Source organism: Mastomys coucha, unplaced genomic scaffold (assembly GCF_008632895.1).
Source record: "Mastomys coucha isolate ucsf_1 unplaced genomic scaffold, UCSF_Mcou_1 pScaffold12, whole genome shotgun sequence".
NCBI lineage: Eukaryota > Metazoa > Chordata > Mammalia > Rodentia > Muridae > Mastomys > Mastomys coucha.
This window is the reverse complement of record NW_022196894.1, coordinates 57271219-57287878: the sequence shown is the minus strand read 5'-3', so window position 1 is coordinate 57287878 and position 16660 is coordinate 57271219. Positions and strand designations below refer to the sequence as shown.

The window sequence follows — 16660 nt, the reverse complement described above, 5'->3', positions numbered from 1 at the left end:
GGGAGCAGCCAAGTTCTTTGGCAGAGCTCTCAAAGCCCAGGTTGCTCAGGCACTTGCTTCCCCAGTTGGAAGGCATTTGCTAATCACAGCTTATGCTGTAGCTCTATTCAATTTCTCAGGACTCTCCACCTGGAGCAAGCTCTGCAGAGTAGTCCCTCCTCCCAGGAATGCCTTCTTTCCAAAGGGTAAACACCTGACCTTTTTAGGTTCAACTCAGGAATGTTTCCAGAGCTCCCTTTTGTCTCCTCAGCACTAGACTCAGACATCTCCTGTTAAAGAAAGGTTTACTAGAAAGGGAGACTTTATTCAAGGAAGAGCATGGTGAATGCCATAAGAACTACAAGTGGGGTGTTCAGTAAGGGATAAAAACTTGATGCAACTTTTGTAAGGGCAGGTGATTGATAGCAACAGAGCAAGATAGAGTCAGTGAATGGAAAGCTGCTAAGAAAAAACATCAAGGAAGAATAAGATTGTTAATGGAGGCAAGTCAGGCCAATACTACTAAATGTGAGCAGATTCAAACAATGAGGGGTGGAGTGTCCTTTTTCAACAGACTCAACAGTATTCTCCCCCAAGTTGAATTTTATAGGGGAAAAAAGAGAAATCCCAAATCCTAAATAATCAGGAAAGGCTCAACATGTTGGTTAAAGGAGACAGTTCCTGCCCTTAGCATAGCACCTAAAACTGTGGGAGTGTCTGTCTGTCTGTCTGCATTGGCCTTCCCAGTTACCTCAAGGAGGCAAGGATATTCTCCATGATGAATGTCACCATGTAGCATATCAGTCCTCAATAAATACTACTAAACTAATGAATAATGAAAACAGAAAATATGAACTAGGGGTAAATATTAAATGAGCTACATAGTGCCCCCATAACCCTGAGTACTTGAAAGTATGTAAAAGATTGATTTTTGCATTCCTTGGAAATGATTAAAAGTGCAGACTCTAATGTCAACGTGCATTTAATTTTGCTCAGCCAGTGATACGGGCAATTTTGGGTTATTTACTTTTCAACAAATTTTGATGAAATATTTCCTTCTTCATTGGATTTTTTGGAAAAACTAACTAAATATACATTTATGATGATATGGTAGTTATAAAGACTAATTTTGAATGTAATAACTGCTGATTCCATTTTGTTTAAAACACTCTCACTGACAAAAGATTAGAGATGAGACTTTTAGAAGAAGTCTTTGTTCTTTCTATGTGCATACTTTAAAAACTTTGAGCTTATATTATTAACAGCATTTTTGTAGTTTCTAGTACTTACCTCAGTTAACAAAATATGTATGAAAATATGCACACTTTTTGTAAAGTAAAGCTGTCTCTTTCCTGGTAGTGTTGTATGTAGATACTGGTTACAATCAGTTTACACTAGCAAGATTAGAGATGAGTGATATCAATAGCCATGGCTATTTTATTCTTTATGAGAGTGTCACTCTGCAGCCCTGACTGGCTATGAAGTCATTATACAGACAGTATATAGACCAGACTCTCCTTAAATTCACAGATACCTGCCTGTCTCTGCATCCCATGCCAGAATTAGAGGCACATGAAACCATAATATGCCTACCCATGGTTTTTATTAGTTCAAAAATCTGTTGAATATTTCATGAAAAACAAAAGAAGTACCAAACAAAATCTATTGGCCCTGTTTCCAGATTGCACCAATAATTTTATTTTTAATTGTATTGCCCTACCATTATTTTTACTTTTACCCCACCTAATGATCATCAGAGATGCTATAATTTATCTAAATTAGTTAGTGTTAAGTAGTACAAAATGTATGTGACATGAAACAAGTGTTAAAAATTTAAGAATTGGGTGGCTAACAAAATTATGGAAGATAAGGCATGAATATGAAATGAGAAGAAAGCTCCCTGCCTTCATGGGATTTGACCATGATAGAAGAAAGCAGAAAAGCCACTGATAGAAAAAAAAAAAAAAAGCAGTAGATAGATCCACGTCTCCCTCAGTATGAGGCTTAGATAGGAAAGATTCAGAATTTAAATCTTAAGAATTAATTGAAACGTGTTCGTGGAAATCTTGAATTCTAAACTATGAGGTTTTATTTCCAAATGCAATAGAAAGTTTTGAAAATTTTTAAAATAACAGTTCTGCCATCTGGAGAAACAAGTTTGAAGCTAGAAGTCTAAATTCAGAGGTGAGAGCAGGGATGAATAGAATTGTATAATCACACACACACACACACACACACACACACACACACACTAACAAACACATATACAAACATATACATACACAGAAACACATACACAGACATATGCACTCACACTAACTAACAGAGTTATATAGGCACATACATACACACATACTCACACACATACATACTCACATATATCATTCATGTCACTGAAGGGAGTACTCATTAAGGGAAGCAATCTGACTTCTTGCAAAATATTTCTGCAGGGCTATTACAAACCCAGAAACTCAGACCTAACTGAGAAGGAATGAACCAGAGAGACCAATTAGCCGACTCCTGGAATAGTTGAAATTAAGAATAATAAGAGCAAGAGATGAAATGGTGAAAATTCGATTATAGGCGTTAACCAAAGAAGGTTCAAGAGAAAAGTGCGCCTTTTAAAAAAAGTCTCTGAGAGGTTTGTTTATATATGCATGTGCTATAGATAGATAGATAGATAGATAAGTTGATATATAGGTAGATAGATATAGATATAGATGTAGATGTAGATTAGATATAGATATAGATATAGATATAGATATAGATATATAGATTAGATGTAGATATAGATATAGATTAGATATAGATATAGATATAGATTAGATATAGATATATCCCAAAATTTAGTGCTAATTAGTAGATGCTGAAGCTGAGTGGTAAGCTCTTTAAACAAGTCATTCTCTTTGTGACCTGGCTATTGCTTTATTATATCAAATACCCTTTTCTTATTATTATTTCATTACTTCAGAAGAAAAAGATTACATAAATGTCATAACTCCTATTTCCCAAAGGCCAAAAAAAAAAAAAATCTGCCTTAAACTAGCTAATGAAAACCCTCTGGTTCCTAGCACATGAAAGACACATGTTAGATCCATTTTTTTCTTACTTTGAATTCACCAGGAACTTACTGCTAAATAGCTTTTAATCGAGATTGAACATTAAAGACCTGCAAAGACTTAATTGTTAGCTACAGAACTCATAAACATCAAGGTCAATGTGAAATGTAGGTTAATGACACTTGCTTGCAAAGGGATTCTGGACATAGAGCCACCGTAATAGCGGCAGCTTTTCAACTCCCTAGACTGCCACTTTGTGCTTGTAAAAATATGGTTATTATGCACCAATTAGATATCCTTTTCCTCCAATGGTGTTTTATGTGTCTATGTGAGCTAGGCTTTTTGCTTGACAATTTTTCTAAAGTATAGGTTTTCTTGCACCAAATATCCTTATAGTTCAAATTAATGCCCACATCGCCAGAAACACTAGTCTAAAAGTTACTTCTTTCCTACTTGCTGATGGTATCTTGACGTGCTTATTGCATTGTTCAGCACTGTTGGTTACATATTTTAGCCAGGTGGTAGTGTGGGAATAGTAAGTGCTACTCCACATAGCTTTCTGGTTCCTAGATTTTAAGCCCCAAAATATTGTTTAAGTGTGGTATACTGTGATTTCAATTTTCTCCCTTGTAGCCTAACTTAAGACTAACTTCCATGTGATTTTTCTTCTTGCTTACCCATGGTTGTATGCCTGCTATATACTAGATACTATGTTATGTATTTTACATATGTATCTACAGAGCTAATTATTATCATTGTTGGTTTCTCAAATAAGAAAACTAAACTCAGAAAAATTAAGTAAACTTTTAAAATATTAGATAGTAAGAGACAAGGTGATAGTAAGAGACACGGATAGACAAGTAAGTCTATCCGTGTGTCAAAGCTCCTTCCTCCCTTAGTCAAACTGATAGTCTTACTTTCAGCACACAATTTTTGTATTTTTTTTTCTTTTAGGATTAACATCACTCTATTTATTTTATTTTCATTAGTATACATTCACTGCACTGTTCATGGTTGGTTGTAGAATGGCATACTTCTCTAGTACATCACGAACTTTGATCCTATGGGCTTCCATTACTCATTCCTGTCCACTGCTCCAGTCAGTCTCCTTCCCAAATGAGTTTCACACTGTTCACATGGATTACCATTTTATTTACATAGATCCTCTGCTTTCTTCCTACTTATATAACCTAGGATCCACATATGATAGAAAACATGCCGTACTTGTTTTTCTGAGTTTGAGTTATTTATTATGATGAACTCAGATTCTACCCACTTTCCTACAAAGTACATAACTTCCCTCTCCTTTATGACTAAACAAACAGTGCTTAGGTTTTGCTTACTCCATTTCTTTGTATATCCTTTTGTGGACTTGTAACTTGGCTATTGTGAATAATGCTGTCATCAATATACAGGCTTTGTAGTATGCCAGCTTATATTCCTTGTGATAGATTCCTGGGAGTGTTATAGCTAGGTTTTATGGTAGTTCTATTATTAATTTTGATGAACCTCCTACTGGCTGCACCAGTTAATAATCATACCTACTAGTACAAGGATTTTTCACCATCTATATCAACCTTTGTTGTTATTGTTTTAATTATAATTCTTTTGACAGAGTGACATGGAATTTCAATGTAACTTTGATTTGATTTTCCCTGGTGATCAAAGATGTTATACATATTTTTGTGTATTTATTAGCCATCTGTCATTAATTTTTGGTAAAGTATATGTTCATTTTTGCCCATTTATTAATTGGATTATTTCCTTTTCTGTGTTTAAAGTTTTTAGTTCTTTATATATTAATAGTATTTTATTTTCTATATCTTAGGATATCATTTTACTGTGTTCTTGTTTCCATGGCTGTGCAGAATCTTTTAAATTTCATCCAATTCTGTTTGTTGTCAATTCTTGAAATTATTTACGTAACTGTTTTTAGAGGTTTTTAGAAAGACCTTGCGTATGCCTCTTTCTCATCAGCTTTCTGCTACTGGTTCCAGAACTTCAGTCTTACATTAAAGTATTTGGTCCATTTTGAGTTGACTTTTGTGTAAGATAAAAGATATGGATCTAATTTCATTTTTCTACATGTGGATATCCAGCATTCTCTGTACCATTTTTTTTCAGTGTATGAGTTTGAATACTCTGTTGAGATCTTAGTAGCTGTAGTCACGTGGTTTAATTCCAGGTCATCTATTCTCTTCTACACATCTTTATGCCAGTATCATGCTGCACTTAGTACTACTGATCTAAAGTATAACTTGAAATTGGATATTATGACACTACTGTCATTGTTGTTTTTACTCACTTTTATTTTAACTATTCTGAGTCTTTTGTACTTCCAAATAAAACTCAGGATTTTTCCCACTTCTGTGAATAATATCATTGGAAAATTTCTGGGGAGTGCATGAACCTGTGGATCACTTTTTATCTGTAAGACTCTTAGACCCTTGACAGTGTGAGTCTGTATAGGAGACATACTCCCAACCTATTTTCTTCAAAATTTTTACTTTCCCCCTTGAAAAATATTCTCTTCCATCTTGAAGAGACCAAGGGCAAATTAGTTAAATCTAAACATAATAGATTTCCATAATTCCTTGTGAGTTTTATAGATTCTGCAAAAACTACCCCAGAGAGCATCTCCACATGCCTGTTACCATCATGAGGGAAGCGTGTCTGTCAGGATGGCCAAAGATTGAACAACCGAAGATTGTGTTCTCTGGCCACAAGATTGAATTCAAAGTCATAGAACTAGGCCTATCTTAACAGCTTCATCCCATGTCTTCATCCGAATACACAGAGAAACTAGATAATAAACACTGGATTTATTCTGGCAAATAAAAACAGCTTAAAAATCATGTTTTCATAAAGTGAGCAATATTGAGACATCTTGAGTCTCTAACACTGGGAAGTGTGTGGCAACAGGTCAGAGGCTTCCCTCGGCTTTCAAGAAAACCTTTTGAAGAAAAAGAAATGCTCAGAAAACTGAAGTATTTTCTGCATTTAAGACTTTGCTTAAAGCCTGGTGTAGTGGTACACTTTATTATCAGCCAACAGGAGGCAGAGGCGGATAGATCTCTGTAAGATGGAGGCAGGGTGGACTACATAAGGAGTTCCAGGACAGCCAGAGCTATAGAGTGAGACTCTGTCTCAAAAGCAAAAAGCAAAAAAAGACTGAGTTTATTATTTTATTAATTTAAAAAAATCTGTCCCTTTATTGAAAGTTTTGAGTACCTCTCTCTCTCTCTCTCTCTCTCTCTCTCTCTCTCTCTCTCTCTCTCTCTCTCTCTCTCTCTCTCACACACACACACACACACACACACACACAAACACACACACACACACACAATTTTGTCTTTTATGAAAAGTGCTCTCATTGATGCATGTCATTAACTCAATGACTCATAGGCTTTTCTTCAGGTTTTTTTCTTTACTTCTAGCTATTAGTATTTATCCTGACAACAGCATTTCCTATAAGCACACTTTCCTAGATTATAGTTCAGTTTATACTTAAATACATACTCTCTGGGAACCTCTCCAGACTCAGAGTTTGTGATTACACTTGAACAATATTGCCATTTGCTTCTCCCTTCTTTTCGGTACCTCACCTCTTCAGTCATCGACATTCACTGTAGTGAAGATGAAATTCGAATGCATGCCGGATCTAAATCTTTCTAATTAGTCTGCACTCATTTATAACATTCCAGTCCTGTACTCAGGTTACCCTGGAGTTATGTGCACCCAATTAAGGAACATTCAATTTGAGATCTATATGCCTTTGAGTATGAATGGTAAGACTCCATAATTGAGTTTGATCCAGCTGCTCATTCAGCTGAGGTGAATGAAGTCTTTTGGGGCACTAAAGTACCATTTAGTAAATTACCTCATCCAACACACTAAATTCGCCTCACATGGGTGAACAGCTTCCTTCCAGGGACTAGTTTCTTCTCCTCATTTCTGCATTGGCCCAACCTTATTGATGCTTTGGGGTCATTTGTATGACACAGTACTTACCCACCAACCCAGACAACAACACTGAACCATTTTGTTTGAGAGCACACGTACAAGTCCAAGGAGAAAGGAGAAAGATGATTATTTTACTATTCGTAATCAAATAGAAAAAGAAAGTATTATGATACACTACACTTTGAAACTGTAAAAAATGGTGAAAACTTCACCATAATATGATAAAAATTATTTGATTCCTCAATTTTTTTTCAGTATACAAGTATAATTTTTAAAACTTCAGCACAATAATATATCCAAAAATGAGCCCATTTAAATAGCAGTGAATTGAGATGGAATACTTAGAAAGCAAATTTTTTTCACTTGTAAATATAAATATTTACTTACTTTTAACTCAGTCTTAATTATTAACACTACAGACATTTGTGGGTTCTGTTCTTGAAAATGAGCTGTTTTCATAGAGTCACAGGTTGTTAAGTAATGCTTAGAAAGTAGTTGGGTGCCCAGAGACCATGCAGAAATAAAATGCAGGCAGACATCTTCCAATGGTTTCCTGTCCACATATATCAGAGCTGTTTCTGCACACTGTCACTGTGTCCAAGAGCCTGTAACCACTCACATCTTCTCGCGAACATTTCAGCAAACTATACAGATTCAAATCCAAACCAGCGTTTGCAAAGTGATGCCAAGCACGATTGATCCGTGAATCAGGATCTAGTGATATAGTCAGAAAGTGTGTTGCCATTAGCTTTGAAGAGAACGTCAACAGGAACATTTCCCCCTTATGGAGCAAAACCTGCTAGCTTTCCCCTCTTCACAAGATCCTTGAGTCTCCTCTAGCAGGATTCTTTCCAAACAGGATGTACTTGGAGCCCCATTTTGAATTCAGCCTACTAGGATTTCAAGGATTACCCACTGGCAAGCATACTGGCACAGCGAGAAGGAGCAAAAATGCAGGGGGGGAGGAATTGGCGGGGGACAGGGGCGCAGTGGAGACAGAATTTCAGCAGTCCCAGCAAATATGGCTGAGGATCCTAAGACTCTGGCTTCTTTGTGTCTGTTTCCAGTTCCTCGTTTCCCTTAAAGGAATGAACGTTAGCTCAGATTAGATCAGAAAGTTAAATTAATATAGTCCTCAGTGGTATCGAGCCTTCAAATGGATAGCTACAATAAAACTTTTAAAATGCATTAAAATATGTAATATCTAACTCTTTGCAAGTCCATTTCACATTACGATCTTAGACGAAGCAGAGCCCGACACACTATTGTTCCTTGTCTGCCAAACACATGCAGGGGTTCAACTTCAGACTTCCATCTAGAGTGAGGCCCCTGGGGAGCTGGGGGGTGGGGGTGGGGTGGGGTGAAAGGTCATTCAGTCCCTCCCACCACAGACTGGAATCTCTGCAGCTGTGCCTCCCACTTTTGTTTCATGAGAACGTTTTACAGTCAAAACATTCTCCCTTCCTCTTACACACACAAATGAGAGAGGACACATACGAAAAGCAGAGAGAAATGCAGGCAGTGTGTGTGTGTGTGTGTGTGTGTGTGTGTGTGTGTGTGTGTGTGATGTGTGTAAGCCTAAAAGTGTGACTCGCTCTTCCTCTCTCAGTCTGGGAATAAAGGAACAACACATGAGCTTGCAAGTGTGGCTTCATATCATATGTCTTATGACTCTAATGATATTCTAGCTTGGCCAACCCGTTACATGAATTTGTTATTTGACCTTTAAAAATCGATATCAAATCACCAGTAACAATGCCATAAAGAACACAGGCAAGTTTTGTAAGTCCCGTTTTGACAATTGCCTGTATAGTCCAATGCTTCATGCCTTAAATTGTGCCAAGGTCTGCGTGAAATATAAAAATGAGAAGCTTCTGCAAATAAATTAAAGTAAGGCATGTTGTGAACAAGAAATAACTGGTAACTCTCCTACAAACGAAATTAAATGTAATGCTTGCAAGTGAAATTAGGAAAATCACAAAAAATGGTGGTAGTGAGGACTTATGGGGACTATTCTGTGCCAGGTCACTTATAAACGCTGTCCCAAATAATTGTCTTCATTGTACAGTATTCCCTACATATTATCAAAAGGAAAAGTGAAGCTCAGGGAGCTTAAGTGGCTTGCATGAAATTGTGCAGCGATCTGTGCCATAACAAAGCTGTGGCAACAGATGCCCTTAGCGTCAGAATCTGCACTTATCCCAGAGGGAATGTGGAGCTTCACACCTACACCAAGTGGAAAAATTAAAACCCTCTTTGAAAAGGTGGTGTTTTAACATCATATCTGGATTGCCAGGCCAAGGTGAGATATTCACTTTGTAGAAGGGGTAACTGACACACGCAAAAAATAGGTAGAGATGGTGGGAAATGGGAAGGGATTGAAGTAATCCAAATGCCCTGAGTTTGTACTAGACCTCAAGAATTTGAGAGGTAATAGAGATGCTTAAAGCCCAGAACTATGAAGATTCCGTTTCAACATTAGAGTCCGGTAAAAGAGTAGGCAAGTGTCCGGAAACACACTTTCCCATATGTTGACCTCAAGCTAATGATGGCTAGCTGGGAAAGCAGACATGGCCTTGCTGCTGTCGGGGCACTGCCATAACAGTCCCAGCCTGTCACATACATGTCCCAGCAAAAGACAAAAAGCCTTCATGGCCTCATTTGTTATAATTGTTTTTGTGTTGACTGTGTACCCTGAGCATTTCAAAGCCAATCCAGGGCTCAGCATCATGATGATTAATCCCGTTTATCCTGCACACACCTCTGCCTTACACATGCCAACTCACTGCCATCTAACCTAAAAGCCCTTCGCCAACTCCCATAAAAATAATCTAAGTAGTCTTAAATAAGAAATGATTGGTATGAACAACATATTTGTTTGTAGCTAATACTAAACTAACAAGGGTGCTATCACCACATCTGGAGATAAAGCTAAACACCCACTTTCTCTTTTAAGCTTTGTATACTGGAGCCACAATGTCAAGTCTGTAACAATATGACAGAGATGAGTAGTGGTGACCAGTCTGATTCACCACCTCTTTTGAAGGTTACGATGTCTTATAGTTTCCATTGCTGTGAAGCAACACCAGGACCAAGGCAACTCTTATAAAGGACAAGATTTAATTGTGGCTGGCTTACAGGTTCAGAGGTTCAGTCCATTATCAAGACGGGAAGCATGGCAGTGTCCAGGTAGACATGCTGCTGGAGGAGCCCAGAGTTCTATATCTTGATCCAACTACAGCCAAGAAAGACTTTCTCATGGGCAGATAGGAGGTGGGTCACAAAGCCCATCCCCGAAGTGACACACTTCCTCCAACAAGGCCACACCTCTTAATAGTGCCATTCCCTTGGCCAAGCATATTCACACCACCACACACGAGAACAAGCACAGCCTGCCTCCTTAACTCTTATCTACTGTACTAAATTTGTAAGCCCTGTGGTAGTAAAGTGGAAGATAAACCCACAGTTGATAAATATTAAAGCATAGAACACTTTGGCTACCAAGCTAAAGAGCTCTAGGTCTGCTTCCTAACAGGTTGGTAAATTCTGTTGAACATCTCTTTGGCACCTAAGGTATAAAAGCACTTTTTTTTAAGGACATGTAGATTAAAACTGCGGGAGGGAAGGTGGGGTTGAGAGCTGGGAGGAGAGGAGGAAGGGAAAACTGGTCATGGTGTGAAATTAGTTAAAAAAAAATGTTACTGGGCGGTCAAGATGGGTTTTCGAGAGTGATAAAACTTTGCATTTTAAGTATTATGGCCCATCTTTCTTATTCTAAGAGGACAAATAATAGATCACTTTATTTTCACAAAAGAAAAAAAAGAAACAAAAAAATCCTGTGAGCCCAGAAAGCAACAGCTGTGTAGGAATATGTTGACGAAGGCATCATGACAGCAACATACTTTCCAGACCCATTCATCTCGTCATTATTTCTCAAATGGCTTCTTAGACCTTGACAAATTTTAAAGCCAAAGTCTCTCCCTAGGTCCTGAGCATTCATGAGCATTTAAAGTAGAAAAGCACAAGCCTCATTAAACTCTGATAATTATACATATTCTGAGGCTCTGTACATTATTAAAGCATACATACATAGTCCTGAAAGGTCTAACATAGAGAAAAATCTTTTGTTTCTACAAAGTCAAACTACCCTTTGGACTATTTGTACAGAGATGATTTTAATTCAGCTTGATAAATATTACATTCTGCAAGCTCTGGAGATGGGTTGTGTGGAAGACAACAAGACCTGTGTGACCCACTCATCCGTGTCCTTCTTTGGAGATTTATTCATTTTTATTTGCGTGTGCCTGTGTACCTAAGCAACCCTGTGCACCACAGGTTTGCAGGAGCTCTCAGAGACCTGAGGGCACTGATCAGACACTCAGTTGGTTGGCAACTGTCTGATGTGTGTGCTGAGAACCAAACATAGCCCCTCTGCAAGAACAATATGTTTTGTTTTCTTAACCTCTGACACATCTCTCCGGTCCCTTCGCCCTTTTATCCAGGGAATCAACAGCCCAGTGAGGAAGACAAATGTGTAAGCCAGAGTCACCAGTCACCAGTCACCAGGCATAGGCTGAAATCATCCAGGAGCTGTGTGCCAGTTGTTTTTTTAAAACATTTTCTAAACATTGGGATTCGTTTTTAGTCAGAACTTTTACCCTCCATTCATCTACAAGCCTTTGTCACAAGCTGATTTACTTACTTACTGCACCTGGCAAAGTGCTACAGGCATCTGAGATTGGCACCAAAAGGCTGAAAAATAAACACTGTATCTATGGTGATGTTGTGTCTCTGTTACAGTATTTAAGATTAAGAAGGCACAGAGGCTTGAATAGAGCTAATTTTTGCCAGATGTGCTTAAGCACACTCTAACAAAGAAAGGGATGCCTGCCAAAGCCAGAAAGGGGTTGGAAAGGAGTGTGGAGAATCGAATGGGAGCTTTGGGTCCTGGGAGTCAAAAGGAGAAGATGAAAGAGAAAAGTATTTACCCTATACCTACTGAATACTTTCTATGCATATAGGTATCTCCAATATGCTTCATTAAAAAAAAAAAACAATGTATTCATCATTACTGGCTTTGGACATATCAAATTTTGATATTCATCTTAGTATACCTATGAGCAATTATTTACTCAGGGTACTGATCTGGTAATTAATTTCCCTTGACCCACTGGGCGCAAATATAAGTAAACCCCAACTGGGGAAAATTCACGAATCATTCAAATCAGCAAATGGAGCAAAAACTTAAGTAAACAGATTTTTTTTCAGCATAAAGAAAACATGGTAACTTAGTCTGACCCAATTTTTATCACCTTATCATTAAGAACACTAAGGCACTTAAATGTTTTCTTTTAAAATATTATATATGTCTATTTATATAATGTATATAATATTTATATAATGTATATTACATTTTTTCAAGAAGTATTTTAAACAACTTCAGTGTCTTTTAATTCTCTTTATTGGTTCAAAAATTAAACAAATTGTAATAGTCATTGTCATTCTATAATTTAAAGGAGGCTGAGGAAAGATGAACATTTACTTTAAAGCCACTGAAGAAATAACTAAAATGATACCTCTGTCTTTTTGCTCCAATCCTGGATTATGAGTTATTAAAAATTAACAAGATGAGATACATCTAAAAGTTATATTACTGTGACTTGGAGAATTAAAAAGTCAAGAGCAAAATAATATCACCTCGATTTTAATTTTATAATATTTTGAAGGTTAGGTGTATTGAGGTTAGGTGTAAAACTTTAGTGAAAACATGCCAATTTTTAACTGCAAAAGTATTTCCATGGATATGAATTTATAAAATAGACCAAACTTTGTGATTGTAACTTTGGCTTAGATTAGAACCATTTTCTGAAATCAATAAGGTCACAAAAATATTTTTCTTATGTAATTAGAAGTGAATATCAGAATTTATGCTTTAATAGATATCTTCTGAATATACAAATAGGTCAGTGGATCAACAAAAGGAGAGATGAGTAAGTCATTCCGTTTTTTTGTTTTTGTTTTTCTACATTTTTGTTTATTGTATGTATATCCAATACAATTTAAATTTTAGATGACCTTGACTTTGGAAGCTTAGTTAAATTCACTTGTTGTTGTTAATAATTTTAAAATGTTTTTTCTTTTTATTTATTCCTCTCTCATATAGTACATCCCAACTTCACTTTCCCCTTCTCTCATTTCTCCCCACTCCTGTCAGTTACCCCCAGGTCCACTGCTCCTCCATTTCCTTCAGAAAAAAACAGGTCTCCCAGAAATGTCAACCAAACAGCATAACTAGATGCCATAAGACGAGGCACAGGCTGCTCTATCAAGGTTGAACGAGGCAACCTAGTAGGAGGTAAAGGGTCCCAAGAGCAGGCAAAAGAAGTCAGAGACACCCCCACTCTGAGTGCTAGGAGTCCTGTAAAACCCCAAGCTAAACACTCCATTTAGTGGTAATGCCTGTGTTTTAGGGCTGACCACTTGGGATCCATAACTTATTAGAAAGTCTGCCCCTGGAGAATACTGTCTTCCTCTTCCACAAACAATTAATTACCTACAGCTTTTGACCTAAGAGTGGCATCCTTTGAGCTTCCCCCATCCATGTGAGCATGTCAATCGGCGGTGTCATTATGCAGGTCTAATTTAGGTGATTGTATTTTTTGAGATTTCTTGGGTGTAGCTTCCCTGGCAGATATAGAAGACATTCTCTGGCAACAGATATCCTGGTCCCCTGACTCTTAAAATTGCTCTTCTTCCCATCTTCCACAATAATCATACTTTACTACAGCATAATATTTTTCAGTGGGTGCTACTAGCATATGGAGACAGCATTTTCTTTTTTATAGTAGTTCATTATATATTGCAAAAGTCCCCAACCCTCTATCTATTAAGCACCTTAATGGCTTCCCCATCCTAATTTATGATGTTCTAAGTATACTGGAACCACTAAACCTGAGAGCCACTGTTCTAATGAAAGACTTGAGAAACTAACAAGCCAGGAATACAAGTATTCATGCTATAAATATGTAATATTTACTCTTCTACTGTAACTGAAACTGAAACTCAAAGAAATTGACAATTCTCATGCTATATATGGAGACACTGTGACTTCCAATACAGAATAAATTATTGTTATGTTTCACAATTAAAAATGAAAGTCAAAAAAAAATGGAAGTTGAGTGGGAACAACTGGAGCAATTAACTGAATCTGCTAAAATCATTTTATATCAACTACCTGGGTCAGTTACTTCTACTGTGGCTGGGAAATACTCAAGGAAAACAACTTAAAGATGGGAATAATTTATTTGTGCTCACAAATTTCATCCTGGCTCTATGAGCTCAGACAGAATGTCATGTTACTGGGGCATACAGTAGAAGCTGTCTATTCTTTAACTCTTAGTGTGTAGGGAGCAGAAAGAGAAAGGCAACAAAGATCTAAGGGTAAGATATTCCCAAAGACCTGTTCCAAGTGCTGTAATTCTTCCAACTAGGTGCCACCTGCCAAAGTTTCTTGAAAGTTCCCTAATAACCCCACCTACTAGGGAACAAACTAGTGAAAACAAATACCTGTGGGGGACATTTCATATTCAACCCATAACAAGTTTGAAAATTTGATTCCCTATGAATGAAGAAAAAATACAATTATCATATAGTGCCTGATCTCAGCTGAATGTGTATCCAATGCACAGGACTTTTATGGGATTCTATTAGCTTTTTTAAAAGTGACATTTCTTTAAGAAACAGACACTACAATGAATGAAAGTCTTTTTTAACCACAGTAAGGAAACATAACAAAGCCCTCGTCAAAGGTGCAGTAAGTTTAGGGGAGGGAAAGCTGTTATTAGGTATGACAGCTGTCACAACAGCACACAGTAATCAATATAATCATAGCAATAAAATACTATTTGGGTTTAGTTCTTTCTAAGGAGTTAAAATAATGAGCTTCTTTTCTAAATTGGTAGTTTTTATGGCGTTCTCAAAAATAGTAAATACAAGTCAATATCTCAAAATGTGTACCATATTTAAATTACTTAAAGGCACTGCTCTGAATAGCTTCGTTTCAAGTTGCTTTCATGGTCATTTCATTTATATCCTTTTATTTCTTGTTCTGTGTGACTACATTATTCTTTCCCCTAATATCTAAAATACTTGAACCAATGTTGCTATTACTTGGTTTTAATAAATCATTGTCAGTTAAACTTTTACTTTTTAATATATGCATAAAACCTATGCCACTTTAGTTGTCATAGTATATAATAGGATCTGTATTTCTTGCCATTATTTTTTTCCATTATAGCAACATCATTTCTTTTGTGACTTTAAATAAGAATGCTATGTGCATATAAAAGATTACATCCCCCTGGCATTCAGTGAAATGCTACCATTAGTGAATAGTTTTCCAGAAAACATTATGCAGAAGGCATTGCATTATATAAAATGCTTTCTATGGGAGAACTTACACAATAGAAACTATTCATGATCAGTGATGAATTCTCCATGAAGTCACAAGAAGAAATGAATGTCCTTCACTATTCTTTGAAGTTTTGACTGAACACTCTCTGGTCTCCTCCTGGGTATGTGTGACACATGTCTTTTTTTTTTTCATATAAAAGATAACATTTAATTTGGGGTGGCTAACAGACTCAGAGGTTCTTTTTTTTTCTTATAAAGGACAACATTTAATTTGGGGTGGCTAACAGACTCAGAGGTTCGGTCTATCATCAAAGCAGAAGCATGGCAGCATCCAGGCATACTTGAAGCTGAAGAAGCCAAGAGTTCTACATCTTCATTCATAGGCAGACAGGAGAAGACTGGCTCCTATGTGGCTAGGATGAGGGTCTCATTGCCCACCCTCCACAGTGACATACTTCCTCCAACAAGGCCACATCTCCTAATAGTGCCACTACTGGGCCGGGTGTATACAAACCACCACATTCCACTCCCTGGCCCACATAGACTTGTTCAAACATATGAGTTAGGGGACCATATATAAATAGAGCATAATAAAAATACATATAATCCAACTTTCAAAGTCCCTATACTCTATAGCAGTCTCAACCATGTTAAAAGTCCAAAGTGGAGCCCAAAAGTTTGTACATGGATCCCAGACATTGGAACAAGAAGCTGTGAAGTTGAAGTTAACTCTGAGACTCGAAAATGTTAAAGATGCCAGAGCCTTGGGCTGTATCTGCTGAGGAAAGCTGTTAACAGGGAGTAGAACCAGCCCAGGAGAAAGAAGTTTGTTGCAGTTAACAAAGAAGAAAAAGGAGTTGAAGATCTGAAGACTGCTTTGACATTAGACATGGAGAGAGCGAGAGAGAGAGAGAGAGAGAGAGAGAGAGAGAGAGAGAGAGAGAGAGAGAGAGAAAAGATGAGAGAAAGAAAGGAAGGAATGAGGGAGAGAGGGGAAGAGAAACAAAAAGAGAGGGAGAGAGAGAGGAAGAGTGGGAGAGAGGGACACAGGGAGAGAGGAAGTGGGAGAGGAAGATTTTATTATTATAACATGCAACAGGGTGATATAACTAGCAAGATCGTCTCAAGAATAGTAGAATGATCTTACAGATCTATGGGGGGAAAACTATAGCCCAATCCTTTAATTTCATAACTTTTTTCTGAAGTTTATTATCATTATTGATTTGAGGTTTAATTGAATGCAAATG

The 16660-nt window shown here is 37.2% G+C and overlaps 1 protein-coding gene across 5 annotated transcripts in view; it reads left to right on the top strand.

The window, feature by feature from the left end:
- Window positions 1–16660, top strand: part of Epha6 (EPH receptor A6) — a 922972-nt gene that overhangs the window by 721064 nt on the left and 185248 nt on the right. The window lies entirely within an intron of this gene.